General features: G+C 25.9%; 1 long non-coding RNA gene across 1 annotated transcript in view; it reads right to left on the reverse strand.

The window, feature by feature from the left end:
- Positions 1-18081, reverse strand: part of LOC111635794 — a 34920-nt gene that overhangs the window by 1052 nt on the left and 15787 nt on the right. Inside the window, exon 3 of the long non-coding RNA XR_002758437.1 lies at positions 16736-16861. This is a non-coding gene — a long non-coding RNA (uncharacterized LOC111635794). The remainder of the gene's footprint in view (positions 1-16735; positions 16862-18081) is intronic.

Consider the following 18081-nt stretch of genomic DNA (forward strand, 5'->3'; position numbering starts at 1 on the left):
AAAATTAAAACATTATATAATAAAGATATATTTGCATATACTTTGGATGAAATTACAACTACATTATCTTGCCATATAAANAAGTCTGTCTTAACACGCATTGAACAGAGCATGGAATGTGGGATGGTGCACCATCTTTCATGAACATTATATTTGAAGTCTTTGTTGAAGCTCTGTAATCAAAAAGTCATTAGCATGTTAAGGTTCTGTTCTCCAATAACGAAACAGGTTCAGATCCTAGTTGCATAACTTTAACGCCACCTATCAGTGACTTTTTGTACGAAAAATGACTGCATAATTTGAAGTACCTGTTGTCCAAATATTGTTTCATTTTGACAGTAGAACACTCTCTAAAGCCCTCTGGTTGGGAAAGTTTAATTTTGACAACCCTGTATTTATTAATAAAAGGAAGACTATAGCTAAGCTTTAAAAAAGTTCTTTGTGCAAATTTGGAAAAATTTTGATTGCATTATAACCATTCTTAACACTTTTATGTAAATTTTTATTGTCAGTATAATTCAAAATGAAGAAAAATGTTAAATATGAAGAAATATATTTTGTTGGAAAAGTTATGTTACCAGAAGAATGAATAGGCATTCTATGACTTTATTTATAGATATTAATGTATATAAAGATTATGAAGACAATCACTTTCTCAAAATGCTTTACAAAACAGAAAAATATTTCATCAAAACTTGTACAGTACCTCACTTTTTTTGTTGTAGATGCATTGATGTTATTAATGATGAATATACTGTAAGTATATACTGTAGTACTGTATTATTGCTTATCATTGAAAAGTCAAAAATCTACAAAATTCCTTAATGGTTTGTTTATACATTAGAATTACGAATTTATACAGTCAACATCAACTGATTTATAGTAGCATTTCAAGTTTTGCTTCGTGATTTCTTGTACTATTTTATAATACTTATTTTCAGTTATGTAATGCTTAACTGGATAATAAAATTAGTATGTAAAGAATCACTATGACTATAATATTATCAACAGAATGCTTTCTATTATCCATGCTCTGTTCTTTACAAGTTCACAATAGATTTCGTAGATGAAACATTTTTATTCAAGATTTCAGGTTATTCAGAAGCAATGACTGAAGTCTTTCTCCAGCTGATTATTTTGAAAATGAATGATGAACATTTTGCAATGTACCATACAAGGTATTCATAATTAAATAGTAGTTGTTCAAAGCTCTCTATAGAAAGAACTATTGGACAAATGTCAATTAAATTTGGTATACATATTGACCCAAGTATGTGGTTTTGATTTTCAGGGAAAAAAATTTTACTTCAAAATTCATTCACTAAGGTAAATTTGACATTACTGTCCCTTTAATGTGTACATTACATAAGTTTTCTATGAATTTCAGAAATTAAGAAATAAAGTGCAATAATTTTATTTCAATTATAGATGTGATTACTGATGTAAAATGTAGAATTGACAATTACATCAAAGATTTGACCTCATGTGCTCTCCATGCTCTAAAAACTGCATTCATTGCATAGCACACTCAACAGCAGAACTTAACTGACCTGCATGTGGTTGTTACACATGTAAAATTTTGTCTTTTAAAACATCTAGAATGGAAACATTGCTTGATAAACAAGGCTCTTTAGGTAGTCCTATAACCAAATGTCACAGAGGTTCAGATATGGGGAGTCTATTCTGTGTTCTTTCATAAGTTATAGGAAGAGATAAACAAAATTTTCAATAACTTGTCTTCATGCAAGTCAGTTAATGAATGTTAGTGAAATTGCTATTCTCTGCTCTGTATTTGGCAGCTACTTTAGAAGTAATTGGGTGAAATGCATCTGGGTTCCATGCTATCAGTTACAATAAATATTTTAGAATTTTAATAAAGTTATAATTGCTTATTTGTATCATGTGACCTCAATGCATCATTTATGAAATACCTTTGCTTTAATCATTATTGTTTAGACACATGTTTTAAAGATGTCATCTACAAGAAAATAGCATAGTCAGCTTACTAGTTAACAAGATTTTAAGATTTCACTCAAATTGATGGTAAATTATCTATTAAGTTGTCAATTATGCAGCAAACAATTATAACAATGGAAAAATATAAACAAACCAACTGACTTCAGAAAAGTGGCAAATGGTAGTGTTATGTCATCTATGCACAGTCTATTTCCATATTTTGTTGGTTCTTTACCATAAAACATTTATTTTGTGTTAAAGAAAAAAATCAAAAAAAGAGCAACCTGTTTAGAGAAGTAAATATCAAATTGACTATTAAATGATTTAAGGATAACTTACGGAAAATGATGATAAAAAATAAATAATCATTAAATGATATTGACACAGAAGACTGCTAATTCCACCTTTTTTAGAATAAATGACTAATCATAATAATTTATAAATATTAGTTTATGATCATTTTTATTAATAATTGACTTAGTCTTATTATGGTTTAAAAATTATTATTTTTTAAATCATATATTCACTATTTTTAATTTTCTGTTCAGAATAAAATTCCACTTAATCTTTCATTAAAATAAATATAGCATACTTTTTTAGCAGTATAATATTCATCAATACAGAAAGTTTTTATCCTTAACATACTTCAGTAATTTGAATTTCCAAAAAATTTAGTATCACACAACAATTACTGAATTTAATACGTTTTTAGATTGAACCTTGAAAACATTTTAGATTTTCTTCCAAATTATGAAATAATGAATATAATTCTTAAAGTTCTAAAAATTTCCAAATAATGGCATAGTTCATGCTTTACAAATGTTTTATCTCTCTGAAACTTTATCTAAATGTTAATACGAGACAAAAATGTAGATAAAGTTTATTAATAAGTTTATAAAGTATCTATCTTTAATTTAAAATTTTAGTTTAAAACTTTATCACTTGACTGCAGTTAAAAATTTGACATATCATTTCTATAATTCTCTAATCTGTTCTGATAAAACTTTATTTAGCATATACTAGTACTATTCATCTTATCAAATTTTGTCTTGTACTGATTCATATCTTAAATAATCTTATCTAAATGTGTCTCAAAAAACAGCAAATCAAATATTGCCGTAAAATTTCATCATTTTTCAGCTTTAAATTCATTTAAAATAAAATCGTAATTCCTAAACAATATAGAATTAACTTGTATTAACTACATATTTCTATATCACCAACTTGACATATTAAAATTCTGATTGGTTTTTGATTTACAATTCTTTTATAGAAATATAATCAAGATAAAAAGTTAAATTAACATATAAAATAAGAAATTTAATAAAATAAAAAAAATTTTTTTATCAAATAAATCATTAATGTTAACTGAATGATTATAAAATGTTCTTATTCATTATACTACTAATAATATTACATTGTTAAGTAATCAGAAAGTAAATTATAAAAAATAAAATTAAAAGCATTTAATCTATTGAGCAAGTATATAACACTAATATTAATATTTTTATAGCTTCAACTTTTTAAATTTCTTATTTTCTCAATAGCACTAGTTTTTATTATAGATGAATAAAGTATTATAATTCAATCTATATAACATTAACCTATTGACAAATGTTTAAAGTATTATAAAACCAGTAATAAGAATTATCGATGATAAAAATTTTACAAATTTAATTATAATACAAAATAAAGTAAAAATTTAAATTATATTAAATTTACAAAATTATTCTTTAATATTTTAAAATATTAATAAATTAATTTAAATTATAGACATTAAATTATTTAACAAAAAATTAATTGATAAGCTATCAATTCACTACTGATGTTAAGTATGTTTATTTAAGATTAATCTCTCTAGCCAAGTCAACTACTACTTAAACAGACAAAATAAAGTTTAATTTTGTAATATTATTTTCATAAAATTATTAAAGCATTACAAAATTGAAACATAAATATTATCAATTAAAACTTAATTTATATTTTAGCTCTCAATTTATAAACTTTTGTATTAAAAACTGTAATTTTATATGTAAAACGATTATATATTGTATTGCTCCTTTACTCCTTTATGTTATCTACTTTAAAAAAATTATAAAATTTATAAAATTATAAAACAGGTGATAACTTTATATTTTAGAAAGGAATTTCTTTTAATAAAATTCATTCACAATAAATTGATGTATAGCCTGTCAGTCATATTATGAAATACATCAAAAAATTTTACAACTTTTTATGATTCAAAATTCAATTTACAACTTTTTAAGTATGGAATTGTTTTAAGATAACATGCTCCATAATGCTCTAAACAAATTCTGTTATCAAAATCAGCTTTCACTTAAGCAATTCAGCCTACTTATCCCTATTTGAGTTATAATTTTTCTAGTGTTTACAAAGATATTTTCCATTAGAGATAAATAATATCAGAAATTGTATAGTAGTAAATAGAAAAAACAACACATTTCAATACATTTTTGCTTTCAGTATCTACTTCATATCTACTAACGTACTAGGCAAAAAGTTCTGGCGGTATCTCATTTTCTGCTGAGAAATGCATTGAAACATATTTTTTATGATTTTAGCTTAAATAGAAGCTAAAAAAGTAATATCATCTTTCTAATTGAAATTAAAATAAGTTAATTATTAAAAAAACCTCAAATTAGAAATTATAGTATGTTTTTTTATTTTTTACATAAACTTTTTTACTTGGTATTTTGACATAAATAAACAAGTCTTATCAAGAAGTCAGGAAAATGTTTATTCTGAAACACTCAGGAATTTTCTTTCCAACTTCAAAAGCTATACTTTAAAAAAAAAAAATCAAAGTTTACATCAATAAACTGAAAACTTATAAGTTTTCATGAGTAATAAACTTTATTTATCACTCATAAAAATATCAAAAATTAACCAAGTTAACAAAAAAAATATGAACTTTTTTCCCCACTTTTTTCTGTTTATAGAATAAACCAATTTAAGTTAGTCAGATTTAAGTTTCAAAGAAATTATTAAGTTCCATTAAACTTATTATTTCTGAATAAATCAATTTTCTAATCAGAAAAATTTTAAAACTTTGTGTATTTTTTTTCAACTAAACAAACTTGTAAGTGAATTAGTTTAGACATATATCCTATAAAAAGCCAGTAAAAGTTTTTATAACGATCAATCATCTGAAACCGTGTTTTCTTAATTTCTATGATTCACAAACACAAGTCGTGCTACTATTTTAACACTTGGCGGTTTAAATAGTAGCACGACTTGTGTTTGTGAATCATTTTTATAACAAGTAAAAAAGTAACAATAACAAAATAAAAACTAACATAGTTAAGATAAAAAGCTTTATACTTCTAAATGGTCCCTTCAAAAAAAGTAAAAGTATTAAACATCTATTTTCAAATTAAAGTAATGAACTTTATCCCATGTTTAGATTATGAAAACTCTAGAAATATTTCATTATTTGAAATTCCAAGTTTAATTCCATATAAAATATATCTTTCGATATCATTTCTTTCCTTAGAGATGAAGTTACTGACATAATAATAAGTTTTCTAAGAGACTTAAAAATTTCATCCAATGTCAGTGCATAATTACAGGCAGGTGGTGAACCAAATTATGTATGTGATCTTGTCTTTTCCCACTAAGAACAGCATTCTGTAGGAGAAAAGTTTGTTACATAATTTAAATAATGCAATTCATTGGTTTTATCTGTATCTAATTTGTAATAGAGAGTACTACAAAAACTAGAGGCCTGAATAATTCATTTAATACTAATGAGTCAAATGTATAGGTGTAAAATAATTCTTCATTTTCATTCATTTTCCAACATAGATCCAAAATATCTTTGCTATCTCCATTCTTTCATTTTTTCTGGAACACAAAATTGGATTTCAATCTATCATTCATTATTAGTCAAATATACTCAAATGAACTGTATTGATTTGCTTATTGTTAATTTTTGTTTTATTATATTCAATTTTATCTGAATAAATTTTAATTTTTGTTATAGTGTGGTGCAATGAAGTAGCATCAATACATATTCAGTATGAATCACATTCTTTTAAATTAAATACATCTACATATAATTTTAAAATTTTGCTCTTCATTTATTTCAATTCAATTGTAAACTTCCAATTGTTTAAATTATCTGTTCTTAGATTTTCAAAATCTTCAAATAACAATACATCCATTTTTATCTTTATAAAAACACCAACTGAAGATGGATATTGTGTGTTTTAGATTCAATCATTGTAATTTTTTTTTTATTCTTTCATAAACTTAGAGATAAAATAAACCGGATACTTAGATATACCAAAGACATTTTTTGTAATATCATATTCACCAGTGTAATAAGCTCTAAAATTTAAATAACTGGTTAGGTTATCACAAAAAGCTAATATTTAAATCTGTAATCTCATTTATTTTTATTAGGATAATATGCATATAAAAACAAATAGCTATTCTCTAACAACTAGATAATAGAAATGACAATTTCATTTTTATCATTTTTAAATGTTTCCACATTTAAGGTACTGACAGGACCTTTTCAGTCATTACGGTTTGGCCAGGCCCACAATGGGAATGATTGGATGGTAAAAGATTTGGTCTATGAGATAAATCTATGAAAATTTTCCAAGATTCCCAGCCTAAACTCAGGTTCCCCAGAATGGCAGCTTTTTGTTAGATTATTTATAAATAGTTAGAATGAAAGAAAAACATATTGTTTTAATAATTAAAATATAATATTTATTAGTTACATATTGTGTTACTAATTTAAACTGACTAATTTATATTGTTTTATTTATTAAATTAAATTTATTAAATTAACACAACAGAATTTTTACAGTGAGAAAATAACATCTACATAAAAACTAACAAAGTTAATTTCATCCATTTATAAACAGCAAATAAAAATTTAGGTAGTTGTGGTTATAATCTACAAATAATTAGTCCATTTCATTCACATAAAAACTTAAAGATTGATTTTTTTAATAAGTAAATGACATGTAAAGTGTAAACTTTCTGGACATTGACTGGACATGCACTTTGATCATCATTTATTTATTAATAAAATCAGCCACTTAATTATTACATGAACAAATTGATATGACTATTAAAATTTACTGTTTCCAGAATAAAAATTAAGAGTTTGATTAGATAGTATTAGTTAATGAAATTTATATAGTATATGAAGCACTTTTTACTGACATGAGTTCAGGTTTGACCAGAGATCAAATATTCATTTTGTTTTAATTTCTATTTAACATTCATGTTGAATGTTAAATAGAAATAAACTCATGTTTAACTGATCTAAACTCATGTTGAACTCATTTATAAACTACATGTGTAATCAAAATAGAAATTAAAACAAAATGAATATTTGATCTCTGATCAAACCTGAACTCATGTCAGTAAAAAATGCTGCATATACTATATAAATTTCATTAACTGACTAATACTATCTAATCAAACTCTTAATTTTTAATGCTATGTTTTATTATTTTTTTTAACATTACTTGCTTATTAATATATTTTTACTGTAAACAAAATAATGAAAATATATTTTCTGATATTTTGAGTTGAAGACATTTGATATACTTTATTCATTATTATGAAATATATTGCAGCAATATCCATAGTAATAAGGCTTGGAAAAATTATTTATCCTAGTAATTAACATTTAAATATCTTAATGTCACAGCACAATTTAAATAGTTTAAATTCTGCAGTGTTATTAATATTGTTAATGAAATGGAAGAATTTAATAGAGTAATATGAATGCTAATGAGAAATCTTGACAAAGGGATAAAAGATTAAAATTATTGAAACTTGAAAAAATATTTTATATTTCATTTTGCTTATAAGTTGTACATATCAGAAATATGACAGATTTTGTTTTATTAGAGTGTAATTAATTTTGATATATTAAACAAACTTTAGATATGAAAATAATTAAAAACATATCAAGTATTTCAAGGAAAAATAATTACCAAATGTTTTTACACAATGTATAAATACACTCTACTCCCCTTTCATAAAACATCTGGATCTCATTGAAATTATTGACTGTAAAAGTGTTGGTGTTATTTAATAAATGAAAATTAAATTTGTAAAGCAAAATTTACAATAACATTAATTTAAATAATTATTTATAAGAAAAATTAATGGAAAATAATTATTATTGTTACAATAATAGAATAACTGAAAACTTATATAACACATTATCTTTATTATTACTATTTATGACGACACTTAAACAATTACAATATTTATTATAAAATACTATTTAGGGCTGTTACTTATAAGTGTTCAGATTTTAATTTTATAAGCATGAAATAATCTTTTTCAAAATATATTCTAAAAATTAATAGACAAATTATAAATGATAACATTCTTCTTCTTGTAATATCAAAAATCACTTATTACATCAGAATGCTACCTCTTCTATTTGTCTAATAGAATCCTTGAAATTTAACCCAATGTATATCTCTGGCATGAAAGTGAGAAAGGAGAAAATAATGACTCAGATTTAATCATAAAAAATTATAAAACTTGGTACCATTGTAAATATATAAATTCTAATTTCAGGAAGCCAATGTTTTATTAAAATGTAACTGAAATCTGATTTAATAACTGATCAAGCTTTTATAAAGATATGAGAGATGTATGGAAGGAAAACAATATTTATCCTGTTTAACTTCCAAACTAAGATGAGTCAAATGAAAGTGGGTAATATATTTTATTCTCAAACTGTTACATTTAAGTTAAAAGTAATGACCACCAGCATTATTATGGAAGGCATTTTTTCCCATTGGGTAACAAGCCTGACGATTCCCTGCTTATAGAAGTCCTTTTGTTTCTGTTCCAGGAAGTTTGTGACCTTCTCCTGCACCTTTGTATCTGAAGCAAACTTCTGACCCTTCAATTCATCAAACACATGAAAGTCACATGGTCCAGACTGTAGAGAGTGCTACAGAAATTTCCATTTTAAGTTCTCAAACTTGTCATGAGTAATATTGGCAATGTGACTCATGATTGATTGAACAAGTCTGCATTGTTATGCAAGAGGATAACATGAACTGATAACAAGTACTGCACTTATTCTTGATTGCCACGAGTGTCTTTATTAAAATTATTTCTACAATTACACATTTATTTTAAGAGTACCCTCAATACAAATTATCTTCCATCAGAGTATTTTTAAGAGATCTGTATTGTTCTAGCATTATTGTTATCTTTGAATAGTTAAATTTTAAAAAAGGAGCCAAGGATCACAGATACCAAAAATGTATTATTCATAGTAAGATTAAGACTTATTCATGACTTTCACCTAAATCTTTATCTTAAACCAGGGGTGTCCAAGCCGCGGCCCGCATGCGGCCCAAGGCAAGTTCCAATGCGTCCCAATAAACCTGTAAACAAAACGACAAATTTTTTATTATTTTTTTATTTATTTATTTAAACGGCATAAACCTCAAAAAAGAAGTTTCACAAAGCCTTAAACCTTTATACATATCTTATTTTTTAATAGAAAGGAAATATTTTCAAATACTTGAAATGTGTGAATGAGGAAGGAATACTAAATAAAGCTGGAGTCATGACTCAAAGAATTATAGCTCCAAATTCGGGGAAAGAAGAGAAAGGCCAAAAGATAAAAAGAAGTGAGAAAGGTTAGAAAATTAAGGATCAATACTGTATTTGCATATCAGAAGATCTATTTAACCTTTCTCACTTCTTTGTATTTTGACCTTTCTCTCCATTCCCCGAATTTGGGTCTATAATCCTTTGAATCCCAACTCTAGCTTTACAGGTAACCCTCGTGTAACACGGCACTTCTATAGCACGGATTCGCTCTAACACGGTTCGAAAATTGGTACCATCCCCCATATAACACGGTACTTTTATAGCACGGATTCACTCTGACACGGTTCGAGAATTGGATAAAACCCTCGTACAACAGGAAATGTAATAAATTTTTACATACTTAAGTAATAATAGTTCACGAAAATTATTATTTTCGTGAACTATTAGTACTTAAGTATGTAAATTTTCTCTTCTCGCCTTCTGTCGATACACGTGGTCCTTCTCGAAACTTGTTTCAATGTTGCCAGATCGCGACGCTTCTGCTTCTGATGTTGCCGAATGTTTTTCCCTTATTCCATACTTGCTTTATTCTTCATAAGTGCTTAGCACCATATAAGGAAATTTATAAAGACCTTTTAACTAGAAGCAAGCAATCTAAAATTACATACATTTTGCAAAAGGTAAAGCATGGATCTGAAGATAATGCAGAAAAATGCTCAGAGGATAAGGATAACTTGCCAAAAAGAAAACGCTCTCGGTTAATTAATAGTGTTTTTAGTGATGATGAAGAAAACATTGTTTAATTTATATTAATATGTATCACTTAAAAAAATTTTAATGAAGATATTTATCTTAATTATGAAAATATAGTAGCATGTTTTTTAATTTTTGGAACCTAACCCTCCTTTTCGTATTAGTTCTTTGTATCGTATAACACGGATTCGCATAACACGGCAATTTTTTGGAACGTAACTACCGTGTTATACGGGGGTTACCTGTATTTAATATTCCTTCCAGCGTTGCAAGATTTGGCTACTTTGTGCCAAATTTGCCTACTCTTTTTTCAGTTTGGCGTAAAAAATATAATTTGGCACATTGGCTACATTTTGAGCTACATATTATTTATAAATATGTTAGTTGAATAAAAATGCACTTTAAAATACTGTTTTGTTGTCTTTTTATTAATTAAAAACCCAAATAAAACAAATATTTGTGTTTTTCAAATAAATTTTTGTTTGTCTTCTTTATAATAAATAAATTTATCTATTTCTAAGTAGAAATTAAAAGTGTCTGTAGAAGTAATTTTTTAAAATATCCTCTTTCCTGATAAAGATTTAATACTTATTACTTTAATCTAGACATGTAAATACTTAAATATACAAGTATATTTAAGTATTTACATGTCTAGATTAAATAATGTCCTAAATTACATGTCTAGATTAAATAAAATCCTTAAATATACTTGTATATTTAAGGATTGGGCCACAATATACTTGTGGTCCAGAACTCCATGACTTCTTCCAATGTGGCCCAGAGAAACAAAAAGGTTGGACACCCCTGTCTTAAATCATCCTGCAACTAAGACATTAAAGACTGCAACACATACTATATAACTGATACATATTTATAATAATATTGTCAATTTCAGAAACTTTGATATGGGTTAAAGTATAATCTAACAGTACAGTCATTGAAAATCAAAGAAGCTATTTGATTGAACTGTCCATCAGTGGCTGGAATCTATTTGTTCCAAGCACTGATAGTTAAATGTATATATAGATTATATGACCAACAGAATAAAGAAGCATCATATACTGTTAGAAAATGCATCTCTACATTGTTAATTGCTTTTATGGTGCAGAAAGATAATGAAATTCTAAGCCAAAATTATAAAAAACATCCTGAATCAGCACAATGCTGAACATCTGCTAGAAATTATTTCTAGCATCTCCAAGGCCTCAAAGGGCATTGCATCTCAAAGATTCATATAATATACATCATTGGATACAAAGTAATTCTACTTACTGAGAGATACTACATAATCGATTTTATCACTTAATGTTCCAAACATATTCATGTTTGTTTTCTACTTCATGTATCTATTATTTTAACTTTTTTATCTTATACAGTCTACCTCCTATAACACTAGATAATTCCGTGTTATATGAATTTCATGTTATACGAGTCACTTAGATTTTACAAATACGTGAGCCATTCACAGCCTGGCACACGTATTTGTAAAATCTAAGTGAGTCATACAATATGGAATTCGTATAACATGGAATTATCTACAGTGTTATAGGGGGTCTACCATATATTTGTTATTTTTATTTTTGTTATTTATTGCCTTAAACAATATTTATTTGTAAATATGTTCTTAAAAAGTTTTGCATCATATACTTTATTTATTCAATGATGTCATTTGTTTAAAATTTGTAAAATATCATTCATCTTCATTTGAAGATGTTCTGGCCAACTAGCAGCTTGCAGGCAAGATCCAAAATGCAAGACCATTTCTTATGGCTAATGCAATATTCCTACAATAATCATAAAACTTTCCCATTAGAAACATTTAATATAGTTACAATCAATTGATGAGAAAGAAGGAGAATAAATGTTGAAGAGTGTATGAAGAAATCTGTAAATTTGTGAATTATTCAGCAAAATGTACAAGGTGTGACATAATTACTCCAACAATACCTCCAACAATTCATTTATATGTATATCTGGAAGTCTTTTGTGTATCAGTTTTATTTCTGAGAAATTTGTTGCGGTTGGCTTTGTTCATTGGTAGGCTAAGAGAGAAAATGCAGAAAATAAGAACAGTATTATGTCTTCCCAAGGAAATGGCAGTGTTCATTCATAAAGATCTTGTCTCCTGTTCCCACATCTTCTTGCAAACTGATGTGGTCCAAAAAAGGGTTACAACCATTTTACAAAAGATTATCATGTATTGAAGTGGGGAAACAAAAACTTTAAGATAGCAGTGAGAAATTGACATATCATTGTTAATATTGATAGACTCAAGCCAGTCTACATATGTAAGAAAAACGCAGAATCTGGAAACAGCACAACAATTCAACCAGTCACTTAGACCAATCCTCACACTCCAACAGCTAAAGCAGCAGATTCGCAGCAGCAACAGGACACATTAATCACATGCTCAGGATGTCAAGTGAGATTCAACCCCAGATACTTGTAATATTTCTGGCAGGGGACTGCTGTTATGGTTGCAAACTACTTCCCAAAAAGATGTGAAGAGGCCAGAACAACTGCATAGGAGGACAAGAAGGAGAAGACACAAAGGAATAAACTCTCACTTTTGGACTAGAGGTCTCAGTGTCCAGACAGAAAAAGTCCCACTCTATGCTTTCTAAGTTGTATTGCAAAAATTATTTATATTAGGGTGAGAAATGTGTTATAAATCAATGTTATGTTTTATAATTTATGCCAAGTTATTTCTAAACACTGGCAAGTTGGAACATCCCAACAAATTTAAATATGGCAGCGAGTTCTACACATTGCATTAAAAGCATTTCATATTATATGTATTCATCTACCATGTTAAAAATTGTTAAAATTATTACTTTTTGACTTAAAGAGAAGCCAAAAAGCAATAATTTCAATGTGATTTGTTCTCTAGTAGCATTGATTGAGAATGAGAATTTCTTCAGATTTTGTGTTTTTACTATTTGATAAAATTAGCATCAAATTAATTTGTCAGTCACAAGGAGGTTAATATCTATGACTTTCTGCTTTTGATGTAGTTGAGTTTTGAGATGTAGACTTTTGATGCTTTTGAGTTTTTTTAAATACCACAATGCTATTATTAAAAACATCATAAATTGATAATATTTTATTATTATTATTTTGTTTTATGCTTATTAGAAAATAAATTAAATTTTGAATATAATGACTTCAGATCTTTTCTTATTCCCATTCCTAAGATTGTGAATCTATTTCATAACAAACAAATTTAAAAACATCTTCACTACCATCTAATAAAAAAAGGCAAATTTTCTTCAATTTTACACTACTTTTTATCACTTGTATATTTCATCTTTAAATTGTAATCATTTTCAAAAAATTTAATCAAATTGTTTTGTCTCTAATTACTAATTAAAAGGTTAAATTTACTGCCATCATATTCTTGAAATAAAACTGTTATCATCATTTCCTTTCCAACTTTCAAAATTTTTCTTCCTATTTTAAATTAGTTTGAATATTTTCAAAATTTATTTTGTAGTATTCCTATAACATTAACTAATTGATTGAATTATAACAAGAATCTTGTTTTAGATGTCAGAGACAAAACAAACTTGAGTGATAGCAAAAAATAAGTTAACAAGTATGATAAACAAAACAGTAGTACATTTGTTCATAAAGGACTCTTCTAATTACATCATATAATAAATAATATATTATACAGGTTAATATGCTATTCACGCCAAGTAATATTAATTAATAGTTAAAACTCACTGTGTTCAGCGTTATTAATCGCTTTTTAACGATTAATAACGCTGAACACAGTGAGTTTTAACTATTAATTAATATATTATACTTTATAGATTTTTAAGATTAATATTTTAGGAATTTGTTCATATATTTGAAATTTAATAAATTATTTTTTGAATAATAAACTAATTTATAATCATGTAAAGCAGTTCACCTTGCATTTAAAATGCCTTTAATTTTAACAAAGATATATTTAAATTACCAGATGTTTAGTTTTCGACTTATGTTATTTAATTATTTTTCTATTAATGACATCTGATACTAATCTTAGCATCTGTCTAGAAATAATTTATTTATTCATTATTATTATAATTGAAAAAAAAAAAACTTATTAATTATAATTATAACTTAGCTTATTACAACAATTACTATAATAATATCATAATCTAGCTACTTTTATTACAGTTACAATGCAACTATTCAACATTTTTAATAATTTTAATATGCTAGTAGCAAATAACGAATAATATAGTTTTGACAAAGTCAATATAATAATTTTGTTTTATCTATAAAGATGAAACATATTATTGTAAAATTTAAAATAAAATGTGATACTAATAATGAAATACCATCCATATAATATCATCAAATTCTCACAGTAATAAATACAAAACTTATTTCTAGACAGATGTTTAAATTTGCTGTCAGATGTGGATAGCAAAAAAACAAAAAAAATATATATATATATCTAGAAAACTAAACATCTGGTAATGTGAATACATCTTTGTTAAGAATTGAAACATAGGATAAAATGATACACATTATGAATCAGTTTATTAATTAATGTAAACTTTTGGGCATATGGACATATCTAACAATTTACAGAGTATCATATGATGCAATTATTATAATACTTCCATTCAATAATAATCATTGTTATATTGTAATTTATCTCTAATTCACAAGCATTTAATTTAATTATAAATAAATGGTATCATTTTTAATATTAATGTTATAACAGAGATGCAGAAAATGCCTGATTGTAAAAAGTTTGAGAGAAATTAAAGCAGTTCCATAGTCATTGGCAGTATGAAAAATATTACTATAGTGAGAGCCACAGAAAACAGAACATCTTGACTATGCCTATAGACTTTAATTAAGGAAATCAGTTAAAATGCAAAAATCTTGTGTTTTAAAATTGGAATGTTGTTTACTTTGTTTTTCATCAATTCAGTCACTTGTTACATTTCTGCTTAATTACATTGTTATGTACTTGCACTAAGAATGTGTTGTCTTGGTTACTGAATCACAGTTTCAATTTTTATAAAAAACCAAAAACTAAAGCTTTAAAAAAATGGAGAAAAAAATTCATATTTATTTCAAAATGCTTTTCAACACCATTTAATGGTAAAATTTCATGTCAGCTTGAATTAAAACAAAACATTCACTTGTTCCCTACATAGGAAATTTGCAAATTAATAAACTTTGAAAGAGAAAAACAAATAGTGCCATTATGCAGCGAAGAAAAATATGTACTGTACAGTATACTGTTTTCCTTCGCCAAACAATGCAGAAAAAAAAATAATAAAGTTAACAAAGTTAAATAAAAATAAAATTATAGTAAGTAAGTACAAAATATAAATATGAATATTGTACATAGGATTGTAGAATTAAAGTTATAGACACAATAAGCAAACTTTTTAGTGGCTTCAAAAAAAATAAAGGAAAAGTATGGCAATTAGTCAAATTTTGTGTGTCCAAACACTGAGAAACATAAAAAATTGAGGAGGTAAAATTTTGACCCTTTCTTGATGTTCTGACACTTTATGAGCCTAGAAATATAAAAATCTTTTACAAAAATTGTGTTTATGTTAGTCTATTTTGTAAAAATAAATGGACCAAAAATTTTGAAATTTGGCAAGAATANATAGGCAGTCAAAAACTTTAAAAAAGTTTATTTTTTAGATAAACTTTTTAGAGTTTTTGCAAAAGCAAAAAGTTAGTGCATTTCTTAAGTAATTTTTCAGAAAAAAATGTACAACCATCATGTATTGTCAAATTTTGTGTTTTTGGCTGTCAAAAAGTCCATTAATTAACACTGTGCTAAAAATTCATGGTGTTGGTGATAACTTCAGTTTTATTTTTATTAATCAACATATTACACCAATAGCTGTATGCTTCTTGCCTCTAAAACATTAATAATTATCTCAATTGCAGTTTGATAAGCCTCATATATCTACCAATTGGCTATTGACAAAATTATTAAATTAATATTACACCATGTTTATAATTTTATATGCTGTTTTATAGTGATGGAACATTAAAGCTTGAGCTTATATTAAAGTTTTCTTTTAATTAAAAAAAAAATTTTATGTTAATTTATCCATTTAGGATTGCATATCAATTATGCAGTAAGTCTATTTGATTATTTGTATGGTTTAATTTGAATTTTCCAAACTGCTTAATGATAATTATTAATTCGTTTATAAATTGTTGTTTTATTTGTTGTGCTAATATGCAATAATTTTTGAGTCCTGAAAATATTCTGTATCTCTGATTAATAATTGCTATAATCTATTATATATGCATATAAATATAATGATGTTAAAAAATAAATAACAACATAAAAATAGTAAACTACTTTTTAAATAAAAACATTTGTTGAAAAAATTATTTGTAGAAATGTTATATCATAATAAAGAATGAATTATTTAGGGTAGTAAAGATAAAAGTTAATTGAAATTACCTTTTATTTTTTTTAAGAAACAAAAACATGATACATGTTTGAATAAGTTGTTTCTATTTTCTCTTCAATTTAATTCTTTAAACATTTTCTACTACTTCAAAACTTTTTTAAAATATTCCAACTTTCCTATAAATAAACTTTTTAAATTAAAATTTATTTCAAAAGAATAAAAACAACTGCAACAAAATTCAAATCAAAATTGAAATATTTTCTTTCTTTAAAACAAAGCCATAAAATAATAAAGTTAACAAAGTTAAATAAAAATAAAATTATAGTAAGTAAGTACAAAATATAAATATGAATATTGTACATAGGATTGTAGAATTAAAGTTATAGACACAATAAGCAAACTTTTTAGTGGCTTCAAAAAAAATAAAGGAAAAGTATGGCAATTAGTCAAATTTTGTGTGTCCAAACACTGAGAAACATAAAAAATTGAGGAGGTAAAATTTTGACCCTTTCTTGATGTTCTGACACTTTATGAGCCTAGAAATATAAAAATCTTTTACAAAAATTGTGTTTATGTTAGTCTATTTTGTAAAAATAAATGGACCAAAAATTTTGAAATTTGTCAAGAATATTTCTGCATATAGGGTATTGATGCTATTATATTTTTTGGAGATTGTAAGTCAAGGGAGAGGAGAGATAGAATGGAATAGGGGATCTCATATCTCAAGACATGACTAAAATTTTCATTAAGTCTAACTTAATGAAAATCTTACTCATTATTGTCATTTATAATTTTTTAAAAAACTTGCCCCTATCCCAAAATGAGGATTTTGTCTTTTATAATAATTACTATTAAAAAATTTATATTTTTATAAAATCTCATAACAGATGGCCCACACACAATTTCAACTTTAAGCCACATTCCTAGTGTTTCCTCTTATAATAATCCATTTTTAAACTTAAATATTCTCTTCTGAATAGAGAAATTTTGCATAATTCAGTAAAATTACTCCTTTTAACCTATTATTATTATTATTATTATTTAAATTTTATTCCTATTGTAAGTAAGATATAAGAAATGAACCTCTTCGTAAACACCAGAGGAATTACAATTCATCACATACAAAAAACCTTTATAACTCCAGGGATACTTGTTTACACACCAGCGAACGTTTTTGACCCCATCTGGGTCTTCATCAGGCTACATTTATGAACGTTTATAAATGTAGCCTGATGAAGACCTGGATGGGGTCAAAAACGTTCGCTGGTGTGTAAACAAGTATCACTGGAGTTACAAAGGTTTTTTGTATGTGGTNCACACCAGCGAATGTTTTTGACCCCATCCGGGTCTTCATCAGGCTACGTTTATAAACGTTCATAAATGTAGCCTGATAGAT

Source organism: Centruroides sculpturatus, unplaced genomic scaffold, assembly GCF_000671375.1.
Source record: "Centruroides sculpturatus isolate CEXI.00-Female unplaced genomic scaffold, Cexi_2.0 scaffold989, whole genome shotgun sequence".
NCBI lineage: Eukaryota > Metazoa > Arthropoda > Arachnida > Scorpiones > Buthidae > Centruroides > Centruroides sculpturatus.